The 13,364-nt window shown below is 38.0% G+C and overlaps 1 pseudogene; it reads left to right on the top strand.

Moving 5' to 3' along the window:
- Positions 1-12,854: 12,854 nt before the first annotated feature.
- LOC138442879 (pterin-4-alpha-carbinolamine dehydratase pseudogene) lies at positions 12,855-13,159 on the top strand (annotated as a pseudogene).
- Positions 13,160-13,364: the final 205 nt, after the last annotated feature.

Raw genomic sequence — 13,364 nt, 5'->3', positions numbered from 1 at the left:
TTAGTTAAATGAATAAATGGATAAACAAACAAACATGAAATTAAGAGCAGTAGACAAAGAGATCCCATAAGTATGTATCACTGTACTTTTTTGGTGAATGTTGCAATAGAACTTTATATTGCTGATGGCAATGTAAACTGATTCAATCATTTTGAAAATTAATTTGAAAACTTGTGATAAGTGCACAATTTTTCAAATGTAATAATTATTCCTCTAGGAATTTCCATTCAAAATTTATCAAAATAAGACAAATGCTTTATGTAAAGACATTTTCAATATAGTTCTAAATAGACTAGTGAAAAAATTTAAGCAACCTGTATGTTTATTGGCTAAGAACTTATTGATGAAAATCTAGTATATTCAATCACTTGAATATTTTACAGATCATTTAAAAGATTTGTACGAAGGTCTTATGTCAAAATGGAACATATATTTTGTTTAGTTCTGGTTTCTTGGTAGCACTTTTACAGCTTACTGTGTTATATCTTACTTTTTTACTAGAAAAATATAGAAAATGTAAAACAAATAAGTTAACATAATCTATTAATTTATAAAATTATCATATAAAGTATAAAGTGAAAGATTTTTCCACTATCAAATATCCAGTGAGACTTCTGCAGAGGTGATCACAATTAACAGTTTGTGATGTTCCTCCTGAAGTTTAAGATCACATGATATGTATTAGTTGGAATCATCAAAGCACAGAATTGCATATTTTCCAACTACATAACTATGGATAAACTTTTATATTTGTAGATATAGGCATATGAAAAGGTGAATGAGTGAAACATCTGCCATGAGTACTGGGATTATATCGATTTCTAAATTTTCTTCAGTGTAATTCTAATGACTCTATGAACCTAAATACAAGGAGACAATTGCCTACAGTAGATATGGGCAAAGACTGATACAAGAAGTAAAGCAATATTATTCAACTAATTAGAATTTGGGGGAGGGGGACTTTTGTTATGTAATACAAAAAGGGAGAAAGAAGATTAGAACATTTTTAAGGATCTGATAGATGAAAAATGGTGCCACTATAGCCTTAATCTCTTGGCTAATTTATGTTAGCCAGGGAAGTACTTGTGTTCCAACTGTGCACATTATGAGCATTATCATTTATGAGTGACTGCTTAGTCATTCTGAATATGAATGTTAAGATGGGCACACCAACAGTGACTCATATAATGCTGTCAAGTTATTATTATTTAAATATAAACTAAACTTGAATAGAATAAGAATGCCATATTATTTAAATAAATTTGAGTCACTGTAATTAAGAAGAAATGTTTTCCAAGAAAGGTGAAGTCTAGTTGTACAATGTTGGAAAACAAGAACAGATGGACAAATTGTGATATTAATTTTAGGTGATTTATTCAGACCATTTATAGATATCTGACCATATAAAAATTTAAAAAAAAAAGGTCAACCAAATAGCCAAAGCAATTTTGAGAAAAAAAAAACAAAGCTGGAGGTATCACACTTCCTGACTTCTGACAATTCTACAAAGCTACAGTAATCAAAACAGTATGGTACTGTCACAAACCCAGAAATATAGATAAATACAACAGAATAAAGAGTCCAGAAATAAACCCATACACTTATGGTCAATTTATCTATGATAAAACATGCAAAACAATGGGGAAAAGACAGTTTCTTCAATAAAATGGTGCTGGGAAAACTGCACAGCTGCATGTAAATAATGAAATTAGAATATTTCCTTACATCATATACAAAATAAACTCAAAATGGATTTAAGACCTAAATGTAAGGCTAGAAACCATGAATCTCCTCTAAGAAAACAAAGCAGAGCACTCTTTGATATAAGCCATAGCAATATTTATAAGGATCTATGTCCTAAGGCAAAGAAAACAAAAGCAAACATAAACAAATGAGACCTAATTAAATTTAAAAGCTTTTGCACAGTAAAGGGAACCATCAAAAGAATGAAAAGATAACCTGGTGAATGGGAGAAATTAATATTTACAAATGACGTGACCATCAAGGCGTTAGTATCCAAAACATAAATAGCTCATCCAGCTCAATATCAAAAAAGTAACTCAATTGAAAATGAACAGAATATCTGAACAGGAATTTTTCCAAAGAAGACAGGCACATGAAAAAGATGCTCAGTATCGCTAACCATCTGAAATGCAAATCTGAACCACAGTGAGTGAGCATCTCACACCTGTCAGAATGGCTATCAGCAAAAACTCGCAAATAATAAATGTTGGTGAGGACATGGAGAAAATGGAACCCTGGTACACTGTTGGTGGGAATGTAAATTGAAATGGCCACTATGGAAAACAGCATTGAGTTTCCTCAAAAAAACTAAAAAATAGAGCTACTAGAAATTACACTGGCGAAGGCAATGGCACCCCACTCCAGTACTCTTGCCTGGAAAATCCCATGGACGGAGGAGCCTGGAAGGCTGCAGTCCATGGGGTCGCTGAGGGTCGGACATGACTGAGCAACTTCCCTTTCACTTTTCACTTTCATGCACTGGAGAAGGAAATGGCAACCCACTCCAGTGTTCTTGCCTGGAGAATCCCAGGGACGGGGGAGCCTGGTGGGCTGCCGTCTATGGAGTCGCACAGAGTCGGACACGACTGAAGTGACTTAGCAGCAGAAATTACATTCCTGGGTAATTTCAGAAGAAAATGAAGACACTAATTCAAAAAAATCACACACTCTAATGTTCATTATTTTTTGTATGTTATTTCTTATAATAAATTATTTATAATAATTTATAAATTATTTATAATAGCTAAGATATGAAGCAACTTCCGTTCATTGACAGATGAATAAGGAAAGAAGATGTGGTGTATATAAACAATGGAATATTACTCAGCCATAATATACAATGAGATTTTGTTTCATCTGCAACACAGAAGGACCTGGAGGGGATTATGCTTAGTGAAGTATGTCAAAGAAAGAAAGACAAATATTATACGTTATCACTTACACATGAAATCTAAAAAATGAAACAACTGAGTGAATATAATAAAAGCAGACTTACAGATATAGGGAACAAAATAGTGGTTACCAATGGAGAGAGGCAAAGGGGAGGAAGAAAATAGAATTAGGGGACTAAGATATAAAAACCACTATGTATAATGTAAAGTACATTATATAGCACAGGAAATATAGCTAACATTCTATGGCTTTAGAGTTCATTGAATCACCATGTTACATACCTGAAACTAATATAATATCATAAATCAACTATGCTTCAATATAAAATTTAAAAGTGGGGTCAAAAATGTTGATGGTTCCAACCAACAAACATTACTGACTAAATTGCTAAAACATTTCTTATATATCCCTGTTTGGAAAAGTTTACTTGTCACATGTTGCATACCTCAACCCGGTTTACACAGTAGGTTTTATGACCATAAGTGTTGTCTAGTAATATTTCAGTTCAGTTCAGTTGCTCAGTCATGTCCAACTGTTTGTGACCCCGTGAATTGCAGCATGCCAGGCCTCCCTGTCCATCACCAACTCCCGGAGTTTACTCAGACTCACGTCCATCGAGTCCGTGATGCCATCCAGCCATCTCATCCTCTGTTGTGCCCTTCTCCTCCTGCCCCCAATCCCTCCCAGCATCAGAGTCTTTTCCAACGAGTCAACTCTTCACATGAGGTGACCAAAGTATTGGAGCTTCAGCTTTAGCATCAGTCCTTCCGAAGAACACCCAGGACTGATTTCCTTTAGAAGGGACTGGTTGGATCTCCCTGCAGTCCAACGGACTCCCAAGAGTCTTCTTCAACACCACAATTCAAAAGCATCAATTCTTCGGCGTTCAGCTTTCTTCACAATCCAACTCTCACATTCGTACATGACCACAGGAAAAACCATAGCCTTGACTAGACGGACCTTAGTCGGCAAAGTAATATCTCTGCTTTTGAATATACTATCTAGGTTGGTCATAACTTTTCTTCCAAGGAGTAAGTGTCTTTTAATTTCATGGCTGCAGTCACCTTCTGCAGTGATTTTGGAGCCCAAACAAATAAAGTCTGACACTGTTTCCCCATCTATTTCCCATGAAGTGATGGGGCCAGATGCCATGATCTTCGTTTTCTGAATGTTGAGCTTTAAGCAAACTTTTTCACTCTCCTCTTTCACTTTCATCAAGAGGCTTTTTAGTTCCTCTTCACTTTCTGCCATAAGGGTGGTGTCATCTGCATATCTGAGGTTATTGATATTTCTCCCTGCAATCTTGATTCCAGCTTGTGTTTCTTCCAGTCCAGCGTTTCTCATGATGTACTCTGCATAGAAGTTAAATAAGCAGGGTGACAATATACAGCCTTGACGTACTCCTTTTCCTATTTGGAACCAGTCTGTTGTTCCATGTTCAGTTCTAACAGTTGTTTCCTGACCTGCATATAGGTTTCTCAAGAGGCAGGTCAGGTGGTCTGGTATTCCCATCTCTGTCAGAATTTTCTAGTTTATTGTGATCCACACAGTCAAAGGCTTTGGCATAGTCAATAAAGCAGAAATAGATGTTTTTCTGGAACTCTCTTGCTTTTTCCATGATCCAGAGGATGTTGGCAATTTTATCTCTGGTTCCTCTGCCTTTTCTAAAACCAGCTTGAACATCTGGACATTCACGATTCACGTATTGCTGAAGCCTGGCTTGGAGAATTTTAAGCATTACTTTACTAGTGTGTGAGATGAGTGCTATTGTGCGGTGGTTGGAGCATTCTTTGGCATTGCCTTTCTTTGGCGTTGGAATGAAAACTGACCTTTGGGAGTAATTAAATAAAAAAAAAGTAAACAAAAAACCAGTTGAGGCTGGATTACATGGTAGGAAAATGTGTTGACAAATGAAATTAAAAATCAAAGAGAAACAGGCTTTGAATTTGGTAGCTCTAGCACTCTAAGAATTATCTCAAGTTTCAGGGTCATTGTATCTCTCTGTCATGATCTTCATCGTCCTTCTAATATACCTTTTAATATTAATTCCTTACCTGGTTCTAGAATGGCGAACAGTTGCAACAGAAGATACATGCATATTTATTCATATCAGATGTAAGAGAGGGTGGCTTCCAGAGTTCTTTCAGAGTAATGAAGAGAATCTTTTCCACAAGCTTCCTGCAAATCACTGTAAGAATCTCAGTATTCTGACTTGCCCTTCGCTGTCTCTGAGCCAAAAACTAAAAATGGGAGTGGAAGGAGCATTAGAACCACCAGACCCCACTTTTAAGAGGCACTTAGGCTGCATGGCTGAGATGCAGGTAACTAAATAGTATCAGGATGCACTATGGAAGGTGAAGGAGATAATGAATTCTGAATACTGAACAACAAACATGTCTACTGTAACATCTCCCGAAAGAAAATGTTCCCGTGTTTTTAAGGTCAGTGTGCATACAAGGAAAAGGGCTATTAGTTAAAGGATACTTTCCAATGACATAACCTGTTGTCAGGAGTCGTTGCCAAGTGGTAGGATTTAGGGAGATGGAAGATGTGCTTGTAAACGGGGATTTCCTGCCTGGCACGCCTCCGTGGAACAGTCAGAACCTCATTAGCTGTCCTTCAAGCTCCGCATCCTTTGCCTCCTATTTCTTTGGAAGCCTGTTTGTTTGCTCTGAGCAGAGCTTGCTCTCTAATGGCATGGCCCAGACACTTTCGAACAGGAAGCACAATGATCATGTCAGCTTAGCTCAATATTTGCCACACCAAAAAAATACTCCCTTAGTGAAGAAAGCTAAGTGCAGAAGAATTGATGCTTTTGAACTGTGGTGTTTGAGAAGACTCTTGAGAGTCCCTTGGAATGCAAGGAGATCCAACCAGTCCATCCTAAAGGAGATCAGTCCTGGGTGTTCATTGGAAGGACTGATGCTGAGGCTGAAACTCCAATACTTTGGCCACCTCATGCGAAGAGTTGACTCATTGGAAAAGACCCTGATGCTGGGAGGGATTGGGGGTAGGAGGAGAAGGGGACGACGGAGGATGAGATGGTTGGATCGCATCACCGACTCGATGGACATGAGTTTGAGTGAACTCTGGGAGCTGGTGATGGACAGGGAGGCCTGGTGTGCTGCAATTCATGGGGTCGCAAAGAGTCAGACATGACGAGCTACTAAACTGAACTGAACTGAGTCTTACGTTGCAGGGGGCTACACTGGTGGCTCAGACAATAAAGAATCCGCCTGCAATGCAGGAGACCTGGGTTCAATTCCTGTGTTGTGAAGATCCCCTGGAGAAGGGAATGGCTACCCACTCCAGTGTTCTTGCCTGGGGAGTTCCAGAGACAGGAGGCTGGCGGGTTGCAGTCTGGGTCACAGAGAGTGGGACACGACTGAGGGACTAACACTTTCACTTCACTGTGTAGCTGGAGTGCTTTGAGCCCTTCAGCTGTTCAACACTGACCGAGTGCTTATGAGATAAGAACTTTCTCCAGCTTCCTATAAATTCTGGCCATAATTAAATGGACATTGGTTTCCAGATCATTCAAGAATTTTTATAATTTCATTATTCTCTTATGCTATAATACAGTAGTTGAAGACCTAAGAACCCACATATTATAAAAAATTAATTCTAAAAATTGTTTTAGTAGGCAAGAATAGTATTAAGGTCTAGAGAATTTAAGAATAAATAGGATAAGTTTATTTACCCTATAGATGATTTCTACTATAAAGTCATTTTATTGCTCTTAGAAACATGATTGTAAAGTTCAAACATCACTGATCAAGTCCAATTCAATTACATTGCTTCTTATATACATCACTCTTAAAACACATTTACACATTAAACGAAGCAGAAAGCCCTAAGTTAACAACTGTATAGTCTACTCAACTTATTTTTTTATACCTATGCAATGACTTTTTCTAATAACCTCTCATTCTTGATCTTGCTTGTTTATAATCAGCAATTTTAGCATCAACTGATAAATACATATAGATTATGTCTCCCTCTATTTAATCACTTGAATCATATCCAGTTCTAGTAATGAAATGTCCCACTTTAGGGGAAGAAAAGTGCCTCATGGATTTATATTAGTTTTCCTTTGATGTTCGTTTATGGTGAAGGCTGTGTAGCAAAGAGGTACAAAAAATGCAATGGCTCCAATAGAGATAGTTTATTATTTTCTTCTGTGTAAAAGTCAAGGAAAGGTAGTTGGGCTTTATGACATCTCCCAGAGGCAATGGCTGCTTTACCATTCACCAAGACATTGTCCTCATCTGCACGTTGAAGTCTGATTGCCACGATGTCCAGTTTCTCCCAGCGGAAACAAAGGAGGTACAAAGGAGCACTCGTGGTGTGGTAAGACCCAGCCTTGAGATGGCCCAAGTCCCTTCTGCTCACATTCCATCAGTGAGAACTCTCTCGCGTGTTTCCTCTGGCTGTAAGAATAGGTGACTAAAAGTAGCTCTGAATGACCAAGTATGGTTTTAATCCTTTGTTCCTACGGATGGAGAATAGGACAGATTCCAGGGACAGGTGGTCTCTAACGCTTTCATTAAACATTGCCATTCTGCACTTATTTGTCATGTATCTGAAAGTGAGAAACAGAACAACTTAGATTTGGTCAGTTTGAATGAAAAAACGAATTTCATATTGGATTATTTTGTTAACTGATCATTTCTTTTTAGCGATGATAATATTCTTTGATGAATATGAGTTCTGAGGAAGAAAACTGCTACTATTTATCAAGAAATCACTCAGAATTTCCTTTGAGTTTAAAAATGGCCATGCTCTTAGGTTATAAGCAGAACTGAATGAATAAGTTTTCTAATTGCTCAAAAGATACCCACTGCTCCCCCCATCATGATTGCGGGTTTAGTCAGGAGTGGTGATAACTTCAAGGCAAATACTTTGGTGCACAAACCATTTCAATTTCCCTGTTTTCCCAACTTCCTGGTTTATAGCTCCCTGCTCCTTAGATGTAATTTACTTTACAAATGGATTTATTTTATTTTTAGCACTTTTTAAAGTTAATTTTTATTGGAGTACAGTTGATTTACAATGTATTAATTTCTGCTGTACAGCAAAGTGAATCAGCTATAAATATATATGAATCTGTTCTGTTTTTAAGATTCTGTTCCCATATAGGTCATTACAAATGATTGAATAGAGTTCCCTGTACGACATGGTAGGTTCTAACTAGTTATCTATTTTATATATAGTAGTGTGTACATGTCAGTCCCAATCTCCCAATATATCCCTTCCTCACCTTCCCCCATAAGTCTGTTTTCTACATCTGTGACTCTATTTCTGTTTTGTAAATAGATTCATTTGTACCAAATTTTTAGATTGCACATGTAATATGATGTGGCATTTGTCTTTCTCTGTCTGACTACTTCACTTGGTATGACAATCTCTAGGTTTTCCATGTTGCTACAAATGGCATTATTACATTCTTCTTAATGGCTGAATAATATTCCACTGTATACATGTACCACAACTTGTTTATCCATTCACCTGTTGATGGGCATTTAGGTTGCTTCCATGTCCTGGCTATTGTAAATAGTGCTGCAGTTTTCTTTCAGGGTGCATATATCTTTTCAAATTATGATTTTCTCTGGATATATGCCTAGAAGTGGGATTGCTGGATCATATGGTAGCTCTATATTTAGTTTTTCAAGGAATCTCCATACTGTTTTCCATAATGGCTGTATAAATTTCCATTCCCTGCATCATGTAGGAGGGTTCCCTTTTCCCCACACCTTCTCTAGAGTTTATTGCTTGTATATTTTTTTTTATGATGGCCATCTGACCAGTGTAGGATGCTATCTCATTGTGGTTTTGATTTGCATTTCTCTAATAATTAGTAATGTTGAGTGATATTTAGTAATATTCAATTTCCCCGTTTCTCCCAACTCACTGCTTTATAATTCCCTGTTCCTCATATAAATTTAGTTTAGAAATTTAAATTATTACATCTGTTTAATATTTTATTGAATTTTTAGTTCAAAAGTACACTAGAGCAAATGCTTTCCCACCATAAAAAGATGAAATAAAGAAAAAGGATAAAATAGAAAGCAAAGTATATTGAACTGAAAATTCTGAACAGAAATTTCACCTGAATTAAAATTTGATTGGGAGAAGGGATACATGTATTCAGGAGGGCATGGGGAGAATCAGAGAGGATAATCATCCCACCACTGGGAAATAAGAATATATCTTTCTAAGTAACACACAAGTAACAGTAAATTGAGGTTCAAACACTATTATAGTAAGCTGGAACACTTTTAAACTTAGAACAAAACTATATGTGAAATTAAAGAGTGATGGAGTTCTCCTAGCATAGAACTTCTAGAGTTCTACAAATCCAGAAATTATCTAAGGATATATATTAGACCTCTATCAGCAACTCCATTTTTATATATTTAGCTTGAAGATGTGCAAAACTTAAACACATACAGTCTTTTTAAAATAATCTTTTACCTCACTGTACTTTGCTAACATCATGTTGGTGAAAAAATAAGCTGTGCTGTACTTAGTCATATCTAACTCTTTGCAACCCCATGGACTGTAGCCTGGCAGGCTCCTCTGTCCATGGGATTAAGACTGGAGTGGGTTGCCAACCCTCCTCCAGGGAATCTTCCCAACCCAGGGAGCGAACCCAGGTCTCCCACACTGCAGGTGGATTCTTTACCATCTTAGCCACCAGAAATGCCCAAGAATACTGTAGTAGGTAGCCTATCCCTTCTCCAGGGAATCTTCCTGACCAAGGAATTGAACTGGTGTCTCCTACATTGCAGATGGATTCTTTACCAGCTGAGCTACCAGGGAAGCCTGACAAAATAGGCTATCTTACTACAAAATACTAGGAAACAATTCTTATCTTTGCAGTTAGAAGCTTAATGATGATTAAAATAAAAGTTAGTGAACTACCTTTACAAATTACTCAGTAGCATCCTTTGAAAAATATTGTCAAACCATAACAAGAAAAGGGAGCTGCAGCCTGGCCCTACCACTTCTCCTTTACATTTCACATACTTCCTATACTTTGAATGTACTTCTTTCTATTTTAACTATAGCACAATAGTGATCAGTTGGCAGTTTACACCTTTAAAATGTACCAAGTCACCATTATTAAGCTGCTCAACTTTGCTCGGGCTGAACAAAGTCCTTTCATTGTGAGATGCCCTTTTTGTCCAGTTCATTTGAGCCATATATATAAGCTGTGTGAAATCTGTAAGAACCCACAGTATCTTAAGTGGGTTTCAGAGAGCATATATTTATTTTTAAAATCTTTTTAGAAGAAAAACATGTTATGGTTTCTTTGGACTGGGTCCCTGACAAAGGGCAAGAGTCTGGCATGGTTTGGTCTGGTATGACTTCTGAGAATTCAGGATCTTCCTGCCTGGGAACCCACATTGTGTGCCCAAGGACATGACCATAGTTAGGTTTCAGGTTCCCTGGGGAACACTTACATCTTTGTTGTGCTCTACGATGTTCCAGAAACCCTGAGAAACACAGCTAGTCCTAAGCAAAGTTTCAAGCTGAGAATTGTCTGATAATTATTTATTTATTTATTCTGTCTTCCATCATATTTTATACCCCGGAAGCCCCATACTCTCATCATAGTCCTCATTTATCTCAGCTTTTACTATGTCACCTGTCAGAAGCTAGTTTGGATTATTATAGTGAAAAGGACAAGTGACAAAGGGTAGCTAGGAGCAGTGACTGCATCCTATACTATCATGTATCCTAAAGGCACATGTGATGAGCTCTGCTCGAGAATAATCAAACTTAGAGGTTAGATTTCAGACAGAAATGCAAGCAGGTGAATAAACGTCCTAGACAAGAAGTCCTTTTCTTATCTTCTGAGCCATGTCTTAAAGACTGGCTGAAGTGTCATTTAAGCATGCATTTGGATCTGCTGGGGAAATGAAGCAACTTATTTTAGGTGTGGCTGGTATTTCATGTTATTGCTTTGTAAATCAAATTTAAGTCAGCTACCTGGATGCAGGGACTCTATAATCTCTGGAACATCCTCCTGAAGCTCAGAGAAAGGATCCTGTTGCCCAAAGAGTTCTTTTGGTAAGTCGGTGGAAATAGTGAATTTGAGTCGTGTTGAAATAGGCAGTTGCCCAAGTGGCCAAATCAATCTATTTATGGCTTTCTTACTAAGGTGTGTATTTAGGCAATCATCTGAGTCTAAGGTACACATTCAGGCATAGGGGAATGTGGTAGACGCCTTCTTGGGAAGAAAGTGGAAAGATGTTCCACAGATTAAATTTAGAAACAGCCAACTAAAGGACTTAGGGAGATATGGCTTGTCCAAGTAAAAGCGATTTATTCAAAAAGTGATTTCATAAAACTGGAATAAGCACTACAGGGAGGTTTATGTAAACTAGCAGATATGGTCATTATCTGTAAGGTAAACATTTGGTGAGATAGGACACATGATGTGAGACAAAGACATGTACAAAACTATCATCAGATCTAAACCGAGAAGTTCTCAGAGATGGCTCCTAAAAGAATACTCATTGAAGTTACAAGAGTTGGGAAATTTAACTGTTAGATGTTATGTGATGGATGACAGGTTATTGATATGAGAGAGAGTACTATGTTTAAAAAACTGCTACACTGCCATCTGACAATTCAAGTGGTCTAAGACGCTGTGATAACTCATCACTCTTTACATTTGTAAGTTGTCAAAATTCCAGGACAATGAGGTATAATGGTAAAACACGGACATGGGAACTGGAGGGCTTTCCATCATAAGGCGGTAGCTATTCAGTCTCTCTGAATGTTAGGCACAGGACTAAACTGTGTGAGAACCTTTCAGCTGTACAATTTTGTGATTTTGTGAATATGACGTACATGAAAACACCACCAAAAAATACTGGCATAAAGTCATAGAATTTTAAAGGAATGCTGTGGTATAATGAATGGGAAATTTATTATTTTTTCTTTTTTTTTAACTAATCTTTAATTCTTACATGCGTTCCCAAACATGAACCCCCCTCCCACCTCGCTCCCCATAACATCTCTTTTAAATGTTTTATTTGTGGGTTTATTCTCAAGTTTCTAGTAGTAATTAGTATTTAACTGTCTATCTTTTGTCAAAAGAAACTCATATATGTGTTGTTACAGAGCTAAAAGAAAATGCAAGCGGTGAATGGATATTTAGGGCAATCTGAGTCTTAATGCCATTCTTGGGGTTGAGTTGCCTGCCAGAGACCTAAATCTCTAACATCAGAAAGAGAAACGTCTTCATCTATGTGAGCACAATAAGTCCTCTGTTGGAGTTTTGGGGAACGTGGACAAACAGAGATATGATCCATTTCATTTTTCTGTGTAGAGACGCTTATGCCTCCTCTGGCTTGCTCTTACTGGGACAGAGAGATTTTGAGGCTGGAGAGCGCCAGCATCTCAAGATGCCATTGTCTCACGTCTGAATTATTAGCTGTAAGCATTTTTCCTTGCCTGTCTTGGTTCTTTATTAAGCATCTCCCTAGGAAGGCCTAGATTGGAAGACTGGGGTTGACACATGCACACCATATATATAAAATAGAAAACTAACAAGGACCTACTGTATAGTATAGGAACTCTACTCAGTACTCTGTAATGACCTATATTGGAAAAGAATCTAAAAAAGAGTGGACGTATGACTGATTTACTTGCTGAACACCTCAAACTAACAGAAACTTGTAAATCAACTCTAACCCAATAAAATTAATTACAAAAGAAGAAAAGATTGAGAGTTTATGTACAAAAAAAGGCATCCCACCCAAAAGCCTTCTAATGATATGGTATGGACCTTTCATTTTATTCTCAATTATTGTAAAATTTTAGACAGTTAAGTATCTCTTAGAAGTATAGAACTGTAAGTCATACTCCTCCACTCCACTGTTACCGCAGCTGCCCGCATCCATGCCCCCACCTTTCCCCACTTCATGACTGGCTAAGCCCACAAGCTAAGTGCTGAGGAGGAGGACCAGCTGCTGCCAAACCCACCTGCCATGAGGTGGAGGGAGCCTGAAGGGCAGGATGCCATCTGCAGGCAGTTCCATTTCAGTAGGGCTTTTGGCTTCCTGATGAAAGTGGCCTGCAGATTGAAACACTGGACCAGCATCTTGAATGGTTTAACCTGTGCACCAAGGTCCACACCATCCTGAGTATCCACAAGTGTGCAGGCCTTTCAGAAAGGGACATAAATATGGCCAGCTTCATGGAGCAAGTGGCAGTGTCCATGACATAGACCCCACCCTTCATCTCTGAGTTTTTCAGGGGATCCAGGGAACTGGGGAGCCCTGAGATGTTGCTGCAGTCAAAACCGCCAAGTCAGTACTGCTGACTCCGATTAGAGACAAGTTATTTCCCTGGAAGGAGAGGGCCATATCACTGCCAACATGAGGAAATTAGACTGTTTTTCCCACACCACTCTCTTCCTCCTTGGACCTCTG

The sequence above is a fragment of the Ovis canadensis genome, chromosome 6 (genome assembly GCF_042477335.2).
Source record: "Ovis canadensis isolate MfBH-ARS-UI-01 breed Bighorn chromosome 6, ARS-UI_OviCan_v2, whole genome shotgun sequence".
Lineage (NCBI taxonomy): Eukaryota > Metazoa > Chordata > Mammalia > Artiodactyla > Bovidae > Ovis > Ovis canadensis.
The sequence above is the reverse complement of the archived record's forward strand: the minus strand, read 5'-3'. Positions and strand labels throughout refer to the sequence as shown.